The sequence below is a fragment of the Elgaria multicarinata genome, chromosome 10 (genome assembly GCF_023053635.1).
Source record: "Elgaria multicarinata webbii isolate HBS135686 ecotype San Diego chromosome 10, rElgMul1.1.pri, whole genome shotgun sequence".
Lineage (NCBI taxonomy): Eukaryota > Metazoa > Chordata > Lepidosauria > Squamata > Anguidae > Elgaria > Elgaria multicarinata.
This window is the reverse complement of record NC_086180.1, coordinates 46,438,454-46,456,566: the sequence shown is the minus strand read 5'-3', so window position 1 is coordinate 46,456,566 and position 18,113 is coordinate 46,438,454.

The window sequence follows — 18,113 nt, the reverse complement described above, 5'->3', positions numbered from 1 at the left end:
CTCTTTTTCAATGTAGCCAGAAGGAATCATTACTATCAATCTGCCCCATTGTTTCAAAGGTTAGACACACACCCCCACATGACCTATCTTGCCTTTAGCTCTGAGTTATTGTCCATTGCATTCCTGATGATCTTTCACACTCCAGCACCACCAAATATTAATCTTCTGTCAAGAGCAGCGCCAGTGTTACTTAGCTCATGTAGCACATTATCAAATTAGCTCATATAAAACAATACTTCTTGACTTGTTTGAGTGCTGGGACCAGTCATTTGAAAGTCTCTCTCTCTCTCTCTCTCTCTCTCTCTCTCTCTCTCTCTCTCTCTCTCTCTCTCTCTCTCTCTCTCTCTCTCTCACACACACACACACACACACACACACACACACACACACACACACACACACCACAGCAGAACACACAACCAAAGCAGTGGAAGCTGGGGGAGTGAATCTGCTTCAGGTTTCAGTCCCAACCAGTCAGAACTCTAAAGGAGTTGTCTGTGAGAATTCCACTGGCGAGCCTGGGTCTGTCACCTCTGGCTTTCCTCATTGGCAGTGCCCTCTCTGCATTCATAGAAGCGTGGCTACTCGGAGGCACTGGGCTGAATACAATGGAGGGTGACCCTCCAGGAACCTATGTACACAATACAGGTGTCAGGGCCCTCTCTTACCTCCTGGACTGCTTCCTCCACATTTTGTCTGTGGAGTTGTTGTTACCCTCTTTTTATAGAGGAACTGAGGACGTATGCGTTCGTGACTTTTTGTAGTGCAGAATTGTAGGTCTAATTTTTAAAACTTTCCTCAATCTTGACCTCGTTGAATTTGGCCTTGTGCCCAGTCCAGGGGTGGGCAACATGGGACCCTCCAGATGTTTGGCCTACAACTAACCAGCAGGTTTTTTTTACATGAGGCTGTTAATCCACTGCATCTGTTTTCAGTTTTGTCACAGAATTGAGATCCAAGGACTAGTTGAGGAGTGTTTCATTTCCTGCTTTTCTGCTACATGACCTCTATGTGGCACCATTGTTTAGTGAAATAACAGAAATACATAAAGAAAAGCTGCTTTTTCTTTCTGCCATCAGAAATAATAGCCCATTTTCCCTGCTCTAAAAAACTCGCAGAAAGTGCTGATTACAAGCAGAAGCTAAACTGTTGTCTTCTAAAGAACCCATAAACAACCATGAGTAGGGAATGACAAGCGCACAATAAATGCCTCATGTAGAAAAGCTCACCGTAACCAATGGCAAAGTATGATGGGAACTGTAGTACAAAGATCTGGAAGGCCATGTTGCTCACCCCTAGCATAGTCACTGTTTCTTGGCCTCTATTCTCACATCTGTAAAATGGAAATAATAGCTACAGAGTTGCCCTGAGGATAAACAAAACAAAGATCACAAAGCAATGAGTAATGGGTAATGTGTATACCAAACTTTACCAACCTGGTGCCCTCCAGATGTTTTGGACTACTGCTCACCATTGGCCATGCTAGCTGGGGCTGATGGGGGCTAGTCCATAACACCCGGAGGGCACAACAAACCAACCCTGTGTTTGGAAAATGTAGAATATTGTGTCAAGTCACAATATCTAAAGATCCATTCATATCTGATAAAAAACTGCACAGTATTCTGGGGAGAAATGTGCACGATGTATATTATGCTTCAAATTGTGGCAGAGGGCTTCATATTGTCCCCAAATGATTCTTACAGCATGTGGGAACATTCTGACACCTCATTTTTTTCATGGTGGTGCCGGCACTGAGGAATCAAGTACAGTAAACACACAGTTCTTCCCCCATGCCTCGTGTACCACTAGGACAAGATCTACACTCCTGCTTTAAAACGGTTTATAGCAGTAGTGACAACTGTTGGGGCCCAGGACACACTCCCGATACACACTCCTGATACCCTCCTCTCTAAAGGCATTTCTTAAGAATTTCCCGGCACCGAACTGCTAAATAGTTGGAATAAGATTTTGCTGCCTTATTAGCCAATTTACAGAACATCTGTCAGCATATGGTGTTTGTATTCTTTTTTGTGCTGCACAGTTAAGCAGACTACTGAGGAAAGGAGAAATCTCAGGAATATAAGAGCTCTAGAGAGGAGAGGAGCAGGAAATTGAACGTTTCCCTGTGGCCAGAGGTAGATAATCCCCAACCTCCAGGTGTTTCAATGCCCCTCGATTCAGGGTTAAGATTAACTCATTGGGTTGGAACAATTGCTAAATAAAGAAGCAGCCACTCCCTGTTCTGATGAGCCGCTATCTCACCATGAAATTGCTGGGCACAACCACTTCCCTCAGGTAACACCTGCTCTCTTTGTTGCTGGTTAAGCCCATGTCAAAACCAAGCTCCCTTTACTTAACCAGCCGTTGCAAAAAAGCTTTTTGATCCTTAAAAGGCCTGGTGCAGCAATTACTAATAAGATAAAGGCCTTTATGCTGTATTCCTCCTTTCCTCTTTATCTTTGGGACCAAATGTGCATTAAAGGAATAGAAATTGTAAGGTCTGGAAAACAAGAAGAATCCTGCCAGATCAGACCAAAGGTCCATCTTGTTGAACATCTTGTTTCAAACAGGGGACAGCCAGATGATTCTGGAAAATCCACAAGTAGGACATGAAGGTGAAAGCCCTCCAGCATTGTTTGTGCTCCAGCAACTGGTATTCGGTGCCCCATTTCCTCTGACGATACAGGTTCCAATTATTGAAAGACAGGGCGGGGGGGGGTGTCTTCACAGCGCTGGAGTTGGTGCCATGTCCCTCAAAAACTCCACTGCCGAGAAGGGACCATGGGGTTTCTGAGTGACCATCTGGGAACCAGAGCCACCACCACCCTTTCTTCCTGGTGGAAGGAGACCAATTGCAGGTCACCTTCCATCAGACACTGCCTGGCTACACCTCCACAATGACTCTGGAGTGAGGCAGGGGGCTGTCTTGGTGTCATCTTGCACATCCTTTCCTTGCTCTGGAGCAAAAAAAATGACGCAAGTCCCTGACTTTTTTTCTCTGCAGCTTCGGCGGAAAGCCCCAGGGTGGGTGCATGATTGCAACTGCGTCGTATAATTGATGCTACACTGCCACGCACCCATCCTGGGGCTCTCCAAATGTTTAGACAGCCTCAGCCTCACTGCCATTTTTGGAGTATTTTGTAGCCCAGGGGTGGGCCATTTGTTTGTCCTTCACCCAGTCCCTGAAATCCCAGTGATTCTTTTGGGATGCATGAAGTGTGAGGAGTATACACCTTGTTTGTTTCTAGCAGAATGAGGCTCCCAACAGCCCACCAAACTCTCCACAGGCCTTGTTTACTGGGATTCTGGTAGTGCAGTCACTTCCAGTAATGGGGAGGTGGCAGCCCCTGCAGGGCTCCACGGTGGCCAATGCAGCCCCCTAGCCCTCTGAAATTGCCCACCTTGCACCCTGACGACTAGAATTTTTATTTTGTCCAGGAAAGGTAAGCAAAGCGAATGCTTAGGTATTCCTTGGCTGTCTTCCTTTAGCATGTACAATGGGAACAGCTCCCGCCATCTCTGCAATAGGCATGGGAACTCCAGAAACATGCAGATGCCTAACTGTCAGCTAGGCTCTTGATGCAATTAAGTCATCCAAGCCCAGCCCAGCCCATTTGAACTGGTTGGCCCTAGCATGAAAAGCTCCATGCCAAGGCATTGCTACCACTGATAAACATATTAATACTCATGAGTAGAGTGGACAGGGCTCCTGTATCTTTAACAGTTGTATTGAAAAGGGAATTTCAGCAGCTGTTATTTGTATGCATGCTGCAGCTGGTGAAATTCCCTCTTCATCACAACAATTAAAGCTGCAGGAGGCCAAAAGAGGGCAGGGCTCCTGCAGTTTAAACTGTTGTGATGAAGAGGGAATTGCATGAATACAAATGACACCTGGTAAAGTTCCCTGTTTAAGATACAGGAGACCTGTCCTCCTTTTTATATGGTCACATTACTGTGCATTCATTAAATGTAAAAACCCACACCCAAAGTATGCATAAAACACACTCGCTTTGCACACCACACACCTTTGCACTCATCACCCATAGCAAGAAAGCTTTGGTTATCCAAGTAGCACTATAGATAATCTTCTCTTTTGTTCTCAAGGAAAAAGGCTCAAAACCAAGGACTTAAAAAGTAGGGCTGTGCAGCGCCTCAGATGAATGCCCAAATCTGAGCCAAGGTGGGCTGAATCGGCCCACCTCGCCTCGGTTCTGAGGCGGTTCTGCTTCAGCCTGAGGCACCCCGAAGCCAAAGCTGATCAGCTCCGAAGCTTTGGAGCAGCACTGGGCCACTTACCTGCTGCCATTGCCACCACCTCGCTCCTGCTGGCTGCCGTCATTGACGACGATGACGAAAAGAACAGGCCGCGATTTTAAGTTTAGTACCTCTATGGCCACAAACTATGGTGGCCATAGAGATAATCATCAGAGCCCCCACAATATCTTAAAATCACAGCCTGGTTCTTCTCGTCGTCTTCTGCGCAGCCGGCATCCAGAAAAGGCCGCCTCGCTTCGGAGGGCCCGAATCTCGCCTCGGCTTCAGCACCGAGGTGAGGCGGGCAACCCCCAAAGCACCCTGAGGTGGATCAGGGCTGTTTCGGGGGCTCCAAATCGGCCTCCAAGCCAAATCAGGGGGTCGGTGCACAGCCCTATTAAAAAGGTTTGTTTTCCCTTCATCTACCTCACTCCTGTGTTTTCTTTCTAAGAGGTTCTCCCTTGATCATCAAGAGAGAGCCTCAGCTCATCCTTTTTTCTTTCTTATCTCTCTCTCTCTCTCTCTCTCTCTCTCTCTCTCTCTCTCTCTCTCTCTCTCTCTCCCTCTCTCTCTCTCACACACACACCTACCTTATTTTTGGGACTACCTTTTAGGATTCAAGTTTTGCTTGAAGTGGGGTCAAGGAGACCTAAAAGACCTCTGCCTAGCCTCAGTCCCCCATCACAGTCCTGGTCTTAACACACAGGAGGGTATTATTTGGGTTGAGGGGGCCTAGCAATTCATAACTTGTAAAAAGAAACCACAGAACTCCATTCCACAAGATGAAATGTCCAAAACACAGCAAACCCCTGATAGAGAGCTTTCACACACACACACACACACTGGTAATATCCATGTTTCAATCTCTTTTTTTCCTCCAAAAAACTTTCTCTTTCCCCTGCCTTTCTAACTGTATAACAGCTGCCCATGTATCAATGGGCCAAGCTATTTCCATTCTGATCTCCATCCCAACCCCCTAGAGCCTCTCACAGCTCAGAGTAGAGGGAAAAGAGTAATAATATCTGTTTCATCCCAGAGAACCATTCTAAATGTGTGTGTGTGTGTGTGTGTGTATGTGTGTGTATGTATGTATTGGGAGTCAAAGCTTTTACTGAACAAAGCAATGAATTGTCTTGCTGGCATGGCAAACCTATATAGAGATTGTAAATGGAGTTATTGGTGGAAGGGGGTTGCAGGCAGGGAAGAGGAAGAGCGATACAATCTTCATGTCTCCGTCAAATGGTCCTAGAATCTGCCTGGAATGAAGCTTCACTACTTATCTGACATGTTGTCCTGTCTCTGTTTCTCCTTTTTATTTGTTTTGGATTTACTGATAATGAATCTGACATTGCTTTCATTTACTGTTCCAAGGTGTATATTACTTCCTTCCTTTTAATGAGAAGTCTTATCTTCTTTACTGGAAAGCTATGAAGACCTTTAAAATGAATAGATAGGATTCTATCTTTGGCAAGGAAGATTTTCAAATATTTCTCTCCTCCAGTGGTATCTGAGAGATACAAAGAAAGACCACCGTAATTGCAAGTCATTCTGTTAATGTCAGTAAGTAATACCCAGTCCTAAACACATTTCTGGGATATTATTATTATTATTATTATTATTATTATTATTATTATTATTATTATTTTATCCATTCCCATTGATACCATTTTTTATTTTATATTTTGGAATAATGTATTGAAAATTAAGGCAGTCTTCCCCAATCTAATGCCCTCCAGAAGGGTTGGACTACAATTCCCATTATCCCCAGTCAGCATGAGAGATGATGGGGTTGTAGTCCAATCCATCTGGAGAGCCCCAGATTGGGGAAGGCTGCCTTAAATTCACTAAACATTCGGAGCAATCACTAAGAATCATGTCTGAAGCTAGTTTGAAAATTGTTTTTCCAGTCTACTTTTCCAGTATTACTTTAGCCAATTTAGTTCAGAATATTGGATTTCCTTCCAGTGTATCACTTCTGAAAACAATTGGCATTGTGGCTTTCTAAATTTATGGGCTGGTTCAAATACTGTGTTGTGGGTTGCTCTTTTTTTTTTCTTTTTCTTTTTTCTTGCAAGCTGCAACAATCCCACTGGTGTTTCAACCTGCACAAGCATTATAATGTGTAAACTGGGATTTCAGCCAATTATGTATCCAAAATACATATTAGTGCTGCAAGATTACAGTCCTTTGATCAATTCCACCTGTATGTAATTGTGATGTGTAAGTGCAATGCACATGTATTGGGGAACTGCACCCAAACTGTTTAGTACCTCTATGGCTACAAACTACAGTGGCCACAGAGGTACTAGAGCCCCCATGATATCTTAAAATTGCAGCCTGGTTCTCAGACGTGGCAGCAGTGATGGCGATGGCAGCAGGAGCGAGGCGGCGGCAGCAATGGCAGCAGGTAAGCAGGGAGAGCAGCCCAGTGCCACTCAGAAGTGGCCCGAGGCACCCTGAATCTTTGGTGCCGATTGGCTTCTGCTTCAGGGCACGTCGGGCTGACCCCGAGCCGACTCAGAGGCCGAATCAGCTCGCCTCGGTTTTGAAGACTCGGCCTGAGTCAGTGCACAGCCCTAGTTTTAAACTTGTAAAGGTTCTTTTAATTCCAACTATCGGACAGTGGCACTTATTTCACATGCCAGCAAGGTAATGCTCAAGATCCTGCAAGGTAGACTCCAGCAATTCATGGAGCGAGAATTGCCAGATGTACAAGCTGGGTTTAGAAAAGGCAGAGGAACTAGAGATCAAATTGCCAATATCTGCTGGATAATGGAGAAAGCCAGGGAGTTCCAGAAAAACATCTATTTCTGTTTTATTGACTATTCTAAAGCCTTTGACTGTGTGGATCATAACAAACTGTGGCAAGTTCTTGGTGGTATGGGGATACCAAGTCATCTTGTCTGCCTCCTGAGGAATCTGTATAATGAACAAGTAGCAACGGTAAGAACAGACCATGGAACAACGGACTGGTTTAAGATTGGGAAAGGAGTTTGGCAGGGTTGTATACTCTTACCTTACCTATTCAACTTGTATGCAGAACACATCATGCGACGTGCTGGGCTTGACGAATCCAAGGCTGGAGTTAAAATTGCAGGAAGAAACATTAACAATCTCAGATATGCAGATGACACCACTTTGATGGCTGAAAGCGAGGAGGATCTGAGGAGCCTTATGACGAAGGTGAAAGAAGAAAGTGCAAAAGCTGGGTTGCAGTTAAACCTCAAAAAAAACCAAGATTATGGCAACTAGCTTGATTGATACCTGGCAAATAGAGGGAGAAAACGTGGAGGCAGCGACAGACTTTGTATTTCTGGGTGCAAAGATTACTGCAGACGCTGACTGCAGCCAGGAAATCAGAAGACGTTTACTTCTTGGGAGGAGAGCAATGACAAATCTTGATAAAATAGTTAAGAGCAGAGACACCACACTGACAGCAAAGGTCCGCATAGTTAAAGCAATGGTATTCCCCGTAGTAACCTATGGCTGCGAGAGCTGGACCATAAGGAAAGCTGAGCGAAGGAAGATAGATGCTTTTGAACTGTGGTGTTGGAGGAAAATTCTGAGAGTGCCGTGGACTGCAAGAAGATCAAACCAGTCCATACTCCAGGAAATAAAGCCAGACTGCTCACTTGAGGGAATGGTATTAAAGACAAAACTGAAGTACTTTGGCCACATAATGAGAAGACAGGATACCCTGGAGAAGAGGCTGATGCTAGGGAAAGTGGAAGGCAAAAGGAAGAGGGGCCAACCAAGGGCAAGATGGATGGATGATATTCTGGAGGTGACAGACTTGACCTTGGGGGAGCTGGGGGTGGCGACAGCCGACAGAAAGCTCTGGCGTGGGCTGGTCCATGAAGTCACGAAGAGTCGGAAGCGACTGAACGAATAAACAACAACATGTTTTATCATGTGTATTATAGGGTATTTATTTCTGTGAAATGCCTAGAGAGCTTTAGGTGGTATAGAGATGTAATTAATAAATGCATAAAAGTGTCCATTCAGTTGTGTCTTGGGAGAGAAAACTTTTTTTAAAAAATCCAAGACGCTTCCAATAGCAGAAGAAAATAATTGTTACAATTGTCAAGTAAAGATGTTATGGAAGTACTGTGTAACAAATACCCATAATATCCTAAAGGGATAGTCCTAGGGAGCAGGCAGTAACTTGTCCTGAAAAGCAGCAGGCATGGAGGAATTTCAGCAATAGCTCCAATTGCCACAACTTGCTGTCTGAAAATGTTGAGGCACCTTAGAGATGCAGTCATAAATCCACTGGCTTGTAAATGTCATTAATTGTATTCCATATGGAATTAGTGATGGGTGAACTCCCCTCAGCTCAATTCAGAATCAGCTTGGTAATTATGAGTGTTGGGAAAGGTCTCATCTGTTTTTCAGTGTTCTTTCCTGACTTGTAATACTGGCCATGTGCCAATATTAATAGTGCCACCACTCGTGCTATCTGCTCTGTGCTTGGTAGCCAGGCTTCAGGACAGTTCTCAGGGGGGCAATATAATAAACATGTGTTGCCCCTTGAGAAATCTTCCAAGCACCAGTGATGCTGGAGAGCCACTTGGAAAGTCAACCCGTCCCAAAACAAACACACCTGTTAGGAATAGGAGTTTTTTTAAAAAAATATGGATGGGAGCAATCAAAGATCTGCAAGAAACAAATTGAGAAAACCATATACTAACAGCAGATTCATTCCCCAAGTGTCAGCCATACATAAGAGGAAAGTATTATCAGGATTGGGGGGTCCCCAAGGATTTGCAAAAAGTACACACACACACACACACACACACACACACACACACACACACTTTAGGGTGGGGAAATGGGATGGAATATCCTGTAAAAAGTCATGGCTGGCTGGCACACTGAACAGAAGCACCTCATGCTGCAACATTTTGTTGCAGGTCCCACTTATTGATCCAAATATTTATTTATATTTGATTTGGTTCATACGCCACCTTTCTAACCAAAAAACCCCCAGCACTCGAGGCAGCTTACAGGCACAATTTAAATTGATTAAATAATAAAACAATACAATACAATAAAACCATTACAGTATAGAATACAGCAGAGACGGCATGAACCTAGCCTACCTTGTGGGAGGAGTTCCACAGCCTGGGAGTGGCCAATGAAAAGGCCGTCTTTCATGTCGCCACAAAACATGCCTCTGATTATGGTGGTCTCAAAAGATCTTAAGAACTGGGCAGGCTCATACAGGAGAAAACCATCTTTTAAGGAGCCTGGTCCTAAGCAGCATAGGGCTTTATAGGTCATACTTTGAATTCCGCCCAGCAACAGACCAGTAGCCAGTGCAACTGCTATAACTAGAGAGTCACATGCTCCCTGTAACCAGCCCCACTCAACAGTCTCTCTGCAGCATTCTGGAGCAGCATTCTGGACCATTAAGTAAAAGGCTGCTTGTCTTCATTAAGCAGTCTCTAGTCACATACATAGCTCACAGCAATCAGGGAAAATTTCAGCAAGTAAAGGGTGTGTTTTTTAAATTTTGTTGCATGCTTCTTTATTTATTTATTTATTTATTTATTTAAGGATTTTTATGCCGCCATTCAGCCAAAAAAGGCTCTCATGGAGGCTTACAAAGGTATTTCTTGGGTTTGCCCTAAAAGGTGTTAGAAATCTTTTAAATGAACGAATAAAATATGTCCAAACTTCTATGCATATTCCAAGGCAGCTGGCTTTGGTCACCTGATCTGCCGAACAAGGATTGTACTTGCTCACAATCTCATTTTGCCTTCGGATCCTGAGAAGAATGCCTTGCAGACCTATTGCCTGGTTCATAATGTATGTATCCAAACATTATGATTTGAATCAGGGGAGGTTGGTGGCTCCAATGTCAGTGAGGCGGTGAATCCGCTATGGGTTTCAGTCAGAACCAGTCAGAATTCTAAAGGAGCTCTCCAAGGTTCTTTACCCCTTGGATGACTCATTTCGAGTTCTGACTGAAACCTGGAACAAATTCACTACTCCACTGACATCAGAGCCATCAGCCTCCACTGATTTTGGATTAATTCGTTTTCCAAACCAGATAATTACAAGTGTTGACAACAACACTATATGGGAGACTTTGAACTGGATTAAACTGAAAAGCTTCATAGATAATACTCAGTGCTGAATGAAATTTTCCTTTGCTGCCCCTCAGTGGTGGAATGACCTGCTGGCTGAAATGCACCTTTGAATGTTTTTAAGCAGATATTAAAGACTCAGTTATTCTGGCAGGCCTTCTCTTTTTAAAATTCTTATTTCTCTTTGCTAATTGTTATATACTGCTTCTAGCTGTACTGTTTTTATTGTAGGTGTATTTATTATTTATTTTGTTAAACAGTTTTTAACCCTGTAATGCCGCCTAGAGTACTTTGCATATAGATGGGTTATAAATTGAATAAATAAATAATCACTCAATAGAACATTTTTGGATTCTGTATCCTAGTACAGTTAGTCTTCCAAAGCGTAACTTTGATTTCAGCCATATTTTTTTACCCTGACATCTAGCACATCCCCTGGGAAATCTTGTCATGTTTTAAAGCTTAGTGTGATCCATTTGAAAATAACATCAACTACAGTACTACTAACATGTTCCATGTGGCCTTTCTAAAGAAAATAAATCTAATTTAGGTCTCAAATTCATTGACCTAAACAGCCATAGATCTCACTTCTGAGTGACTTTGTGTTTTGCTGGTAAGAAAACCATATGAGCAAACTTGTTTTGATGTATTGCTAATGTGACATTTTTTGTCATATGTAATAAAAGATGCCAAGGACCTAGCAAAATATATCTATGTGGACTGTCTTGAAGATGTATGTTTTGGGGTGTTTATTTCTATTAATAGACAGGCAATTCCATACTGCCAGGCTATACTAGTCAAAGGACCTCTTCAAACTGCATAGCTCATCAATGAGAACAAACAGAATATTAAACTATGTATAGAACTTGTATGACACTAAACTCAATAAGGAAATTAATTTTAATAATATAATGGATTATGTATAATAATGGGCTATATAGTTGCAAAAATGTTAGTCTACCTTAAGGAACATTTTCATAAGTTTCTGAATAATGCCAAGAATGTGTGTGCGTTTCTGAAAAAAGCCAAGATGCTGAACATTGTGGAATGGGCCAATTTGCATTTGAAGGATATTCTGAAGGTAGCACTGGAAAGGTCTTACAAGGAATTTCTGATCCTTAAATGAGTTTGAAAGTTTCATCAAATGCCGAGTGCTGAATGCCCTCTAAGATTTGTAGACTGATCACTGTTAAGAATCACTGATCTAGAGGAGTCTTCTTCCCCAGCCTGGTGTCCTCCATCAGCCCCAAGCCAGCATGGCCAATAGTAAAGAATCCTGGGAGTTCTAGTCCAAACCATCTGGAGGCTACCAGGTTGGAGAAAGATGATCTAGAGCAAAAAATTCCCATTGGTGGTAGAGGGAAGCTTGTGTCAATCACAATTAGCACCCCCACAACACCTGATATTTAATTTTTAAATCCATAACTTGATTGCTAATCATGTTGCTAATGCAACTGTATAGTTACAGTACGTCAAGCCAATTTTCTGAACTGTAAGAACAGTAAAGTGCCACAAAGAAGCAAAATAAGCACATTGTCCAGTGGTGAATAAAGGAGTTTGTAGGTGCCCAGACTTGACAGACAAGTCATCAGTTTTCCATAAGTATGTGGCTGCCTATCTAGTCACTTTTTAAAGTACATGAAGAGAAAAATTGCACTTTGATAAACAAATCCAGGGAGGGGGGAATCCAGCTGTTATGCTTTTCCATCTCATTGGGCCAAAATTATTCCTAGGTCAAGAATAGAGTAAACTGTACATCAGGCATTTAGCACAATTTTACAAGAGCATCTATTTTTGAGGCTTGGAAATTTGAACCAGTACTTTAGACATGAGATCTCAATAGATCAACTGAACCTTCTTCCAGAATTAGATTTACATGATTTATTTATTTTTATTTTTTGCTTCCTACTAGTGGTTCGTGCTTAGAAGATGGACACACGGAAGAACATGGCCAAAAATGCTCCATGACCAGTGAGTACAACAGATGTTTTAAAGTGAACCCTGGACCTTCCCGCAACACAACACACACACACAATTAAAAAAAAAATCTAGCCAGAAGTAGGGTCTGTTATTTCTCCAAGCATGTCACTGGATTGACAGGGTACAGAAAAGAAAGATAGTTAGCAGAGATCTACACACACGCCTTCATTTTCCTGAAGGCAAAAAGGTGAATGGGTCAATCACTAGTGAGGTATTTGCTTTAGGCTGCAACGTTTTGGCTGCAATTCTATACCCAACTACCTGGGAGTAAACTTCATTGAACTCACAAGACTTACTTGCTGAGAGTTAATTAATCAGTTAGATTTTTAAAAATTGATTGGTTAAAAAGATGATGAGATTAGGAAGGCAGCATTTTATTTTTTAAAAAAAGTTTTCTTATTTTAAATAGACTTACAAAAACCACATGGGGCAGTTGCCACCTTAGAAATGGCATTCTCCCTTCTTAGTCTCCCTTGCCCCATGCTTTTTTCCTCAGGGAATCTATTATACTGAAATCTATTTATAACATTTATAACATTTATGCCCAATTTTTTCAAGGAGCTTGCAGCAGCATACGTTAATCTTTCCTCTCCACCACCATCCCACAATATTGTAATCACAACAGCTCTGTGAGGTAGGTTAGATCAAGCTAACACAGTGAGCTTCAGGGCTGACTGGGGATGTGAACCCATGCCTAGCTCAACTCTCTAACCACTATATCATGCCGGTTGTCAGTCTGCTGAAGGGATGATTTGGCAAAATATATTTGCAAGGAGAAACTCTGAGGAAGGAACTGGCAGGCACAGGGAGAGCTCAACTCTCCGCACTCATGGGCCCCTTTTCTTCTAGAAATCAGGCATCCACCCTTCCTTTAAATGCAGTTGGAGCAAACCAAGGTTTAAACAAACAGAAATGCCACTGTCATGTTTATTTTAGTCCTTCAGTAATTAGTAGTGGAACCTGCAGCAGCAACAACAAACATGTAGTTTGGAATGCTTTTGTTCAAGGCTCCCACCAGCCAACCAGCTATGCCCTTTCCCAAGTTATTCCATTCCATTCCCCCACCTTCTCTGGTTTTCCATCCCCCCACCCTTCAACAATCACTTAGCATCCTATGCCCACAGAGCATGCTCAATCCACATTGGACTGCTTTGGGGGCCCTCTTGTTCATGGATGGTGTCATTTTGGTTACATAAGAATCCACACTCAGATAATAAGTTTGCTATTAGTGTTGCATAAATTATGCCAAATCCGAGTGCATCACAGTCCAATATTGAAACACTTGCGAAAGATCACAGGCAAGGCGTTGGGCTCCAAACGTTTATTCTTGAGAATAGGGTGATGACCTGGTGCTCGCGCAGCAAAGACAGGATCACACCGCGCTGCATTTAAACCACAGCATATATTGTCCAGATGTTACACATCATTTGCCCACATCCCATTGGTCTACCTCATATGTTATATCACTCAGGCATGCCCAGTTGTGCTCAAGCAGTGGTCAAGAGAGGAACTGCAGCAGCGAAAACATCTGGCTGTCGCCATCACCATGTGTGAAATACCTGCTCCCAGGTGTGCCACATACCTGCACGTAACTCCTTCCTTATATGGCGATGTCTGGGCAGCTAGCCAGTGGAGTGGATTCAGCAGGATTAACTTAATCAGTGTCTTCTGGAGCTGACAAGACTAAGGGGCTTGATGAGTGCCTATGTGCTACTTGCATGGGGGTAAATGGAGTTCTTACTGGGGGCATCTGGCCACTCCCCCTCCCTGCCTTGTGCACCCCTTTACCCTTTCCAGATGTCTCTATGCGTGTTCCTGCGCAGGCTTTCAATGGTGGTAGACTGGGAATTGAGCTAGCTGGGCAGTTTGCAGCCATGCGTGACTTTGTTTACATTCTACAGTTAATTGACCATGGCGCTGTGGCTGAAGTGTTATTGTTGGTGGGCTGCCAAAACTGCAAATGGGAAGTTGAAGGGAACGAAGTTGAAGGGAACGAAGTGTTCTTAGGGAGAAGCTGGGCTTGCGAAAGGGGAAATATGAAGGGAATAGACGTAGCTCTTAGTGGAGTGTCCTGTGGGGGTTGGGTGTGCATGTGTGTGAGCATGGGTGGGTGCTTGCATGTACACATGTGCACGCGTGTGTAGACGCATGTGCAAATGCATGTATGGATGTGTGTCTGCGTTTCAGGAGGAAATGGACATTCTAGATTTTACATCATAGTATATAGAATTCACTTCATATGCAGCTCCAGCATTTGCAATGCTTCATTACTAAGGATTCTAGTCTTTAATACTTCTATACAAGAGAGAATTTCAAGATGAACCTCCTGAAATTCCCAATTTCACACAATTTTTTTAAAAATTACATTTATATCCAGCTTTTTTCCTCCAAGGAACCCAAGGCAGTGTACATAATCCTCCTCCTCTCCATGTTATCCTCACAACAACAACCCTGTGAGGTGGGTTGGGCTGAGAGTCTGTGACTGGCCCAAAATCACCCAGTGGGTTTCCATGGCCGAGTGGGGACTAGAACCCGGATCTCCCGACTCCCAGTCCAACACCTTAGCCAGTACACCACACTGGTTCTCAATGAAAAGAAGCCAGGCCACATGTCCTACTCTACAAAGGACAGTTTTGTATTTGAACGGACGTCAGAAAACATTCCTCTATTTGGAAGACTGTCCAGTCCAAGTCTGGTTTAAAGATAACTGTAAGAAGGGAGAGCAGTAGGAGCCTTGAAGTTGTGTATCAGTGGTTAATACCTGGACAGCAGACTGAACGGCAGGCAAAATCCTCCCAATTGTATTGTATTTCTATTTAAATCATGGTCATTATTCCTAAATTGGCATGTAGACAGACAAATCCAGATATACAGGTGTTATGCAAATGTGTGTCCCCTTTCTGCCTCTTTTTTTGGCAATGCATAAGTGGCCACCCGCCAGGCTATGGGAAGTTGTTTCAAAAGTAGTTGCCTGACTGAGCTGCTGCAGCACTCTGCACAATTACATAGCAATATTCCCCTCCAATTTTTTTTTATTTGACCCATCCATCTAATACCTTTGCACTGCATTGCATTAAATTGCATTAAAATTATTTAAAGTGGGGAGAGGGGAATTATTATAAGAGGTTACTCCCATCCTTCCACCTGCTGGTGCATGTAGACTGGCGACAAGAGGCAGAATCAGAAGCATAGTGTGGGTATGTGCGTTTCTTAATTTACATGCTAGCTGCTGGTGATTTTTTCAACAGAAATCACACATGGAAAGGGAGACAGGTCTCGGAGGCCCCGTTCCAGAAATAGCACAGCAGTGACACGTATACCGTGAGATAAAGACAGGCTATGGAGCTAAATTTTTTCCTTCAGTGCAGTATCGAAACTATTGTTTTTCTTTAACTTGAATACTACAGAAGGGCCTGATTCATATTTGTGAAGATCAAAGAGATGGGTGCTCGCGATTCCTAATTTGCCTGCTGCACAAGAAAAATGAATGTGTAGTTAAACTCAGACATAAATAATTGAAGTGCAGAGAATGGAATCTTAGACCTTAGCTAGACCTAAGGATTATCCCAGGCAAATGGAGGGGTTGTCCCTGCCTGCTTCCGGGATCCTCTGTGTGCCATTTGGATGCACAGGGGCGATCCCGGGACAATCCCGGGATATAAGCCTGGTCTAGCCATGGCCTTAGTGACTTCATACATTTTCTGTTTTATGTCACTAGCACATTAAAACAAAGGGATAGGTTTGCTGCCTTGCAGTCCAAACCTAAGCAAGTTTACTTGGAACTAAGCCCCACTGATTTCAGGGCAATTTATTTCCAATTAAGTCTGTGTAGGATCGCAACCCATAAACATGCTTACTGGAGAGTTAGCCCCATTGAACACAGTAACTGGATTCACACAAAAACCCACACTCAGTGGTTGAATGTGGGTTGTTGCTGAACCATGGATTATTTGTTGAATGATTAGCATGCTGTCTGAACCCAAGTCATTTTCGGCAGGGTGGATTGTTAACCAGTGTGGCACATTTTCCCAGAAAAAGCTACCTTGAAAACCCATGGTTTGTTGTTGGGTTGTTCAGGGTAATTAACAAGCTACACTTCATGGTTAACCACAATGTGGAAAACGTCCTGGGTTTAGACAAGACACTAACCCATGGTTCAACAAACCATGTTAACTAAGAATGTAGTGCCTGAATTTGCTTTTCTTTCCCCCCTCCTCCTCCCTCCCAATCCCCTTTCCTTTTGTGTCATGTTTTTTAGATTTTAAGCCTGTGGAAAGGGACTGTCAAGAAATATTTTGTAAGCTGCCATGAGAGCCTTTTTTGGCTGAATGGCGGAATAAAAATGCTTAAATAAACAAATATAAATAAACAAACAACACACACTCAACCACTGAGTGTGGGTTAACATATTGTGTTAACAGCCCCACATACTTGTAAATAAATCTGCATAGGATTGCACTGTTAATCACTCAACCTCCAAAATTTGAACCTGCTGAGAGAGCAGTAAGGAGCAAGGTAGGCAATCTTCAAATCATAATGAGTTTTGCATTATGTATTTTGAAACTGATTGCATGATTACATACATAGCCATATATTGCTATGCAAATGTGCCACTACACGAGATAATCTAGGTGGAATGGTGCTCTCCTGTTTTGATGTGCTGCATAGCCTTATATTATTCTACTTCCAAGCTGAATGTTCAAATATTCAGCATCTAAACCAAGAAAGCAAATGTTGATCCAATGGCACGATTTCCAAGGAATTTCTAGGAAAGGCATACTCTCTCCTCCAATTTATTTGCAGGAGGAAATCTTCAGAATGTGACTTCTTCAGAGGTTTCCAATATCTTCAATTTGTTACTATAGGGCAAATTCAAGTAATGTTATTTGGCCTTCATAAACCTTAATAGAGCCTGGTTACGCTTGCTTAGAGGTCTGCATACAGGTTTTACACTGTAATGAATGGGTTGTGCTTAACTGATTAAGCAAAATCTATAGTATACATACACTTGACACAGTGTGTACAGCTAAAGGTGGTTGCAGTCCTTTGAACCGTACTTCTTTACATTGCACTTAGCAGGACATACTTCTGGTTAGGATCAAAGTGTTAATGGAATGTAAGCTAAAATCGAGCATATACACACACATATAAAATGGGGATTTCTTCAACCGTCGTCTTGTAGATGTGGAGCTTGCAGAAAGTGAACTTCAGAAGTCTGCATTTGACAGGATTTCTTGCTCGACAACTGGCTGTGTTATAGAAGTTTGTTTGTTTTTAGCACAAGTTAGACCAGACCCTTGCATAGTACAAAATGCAGTCTGGGCATCTTCACGGCGGCGTGTTTGCGCCACGAGGCCTTGGGCTCCTGCATTGGTGCTCCTTCGTGGCATCTGCACGGGAAGGAGCACCAATGCGGAGTTGTTGCCACCACTGCTGGCCCGAGCACCGAGGAGGGGGTAGGAGCGGGGCAGCTGGCTCTCCTCCCTCTGACCTCCCTCTGGCTGCCCCACTCCTCCCTCCCCATTTTTTTAATCTGTAGGTGCGAACCTTTGCATCTTCAGATTAAAATAATAATAAATAAATAACGTTTCATTCTAAGCAAAAAGTTCACAATTAGGTATTCTTGACAAGCACCTGTATAATCATCCAGCAGAACATCCTACTTCAACTTGGCATCCTTCAGATGTTTTGAACTGCAACTCCCATCAGCCCCAGCTAGTATGGCCAGTGGTCAGGCATTACAGAAGTTATAGTCCAAAACATCTGGAGGGCACCAGGTTGGAAAAG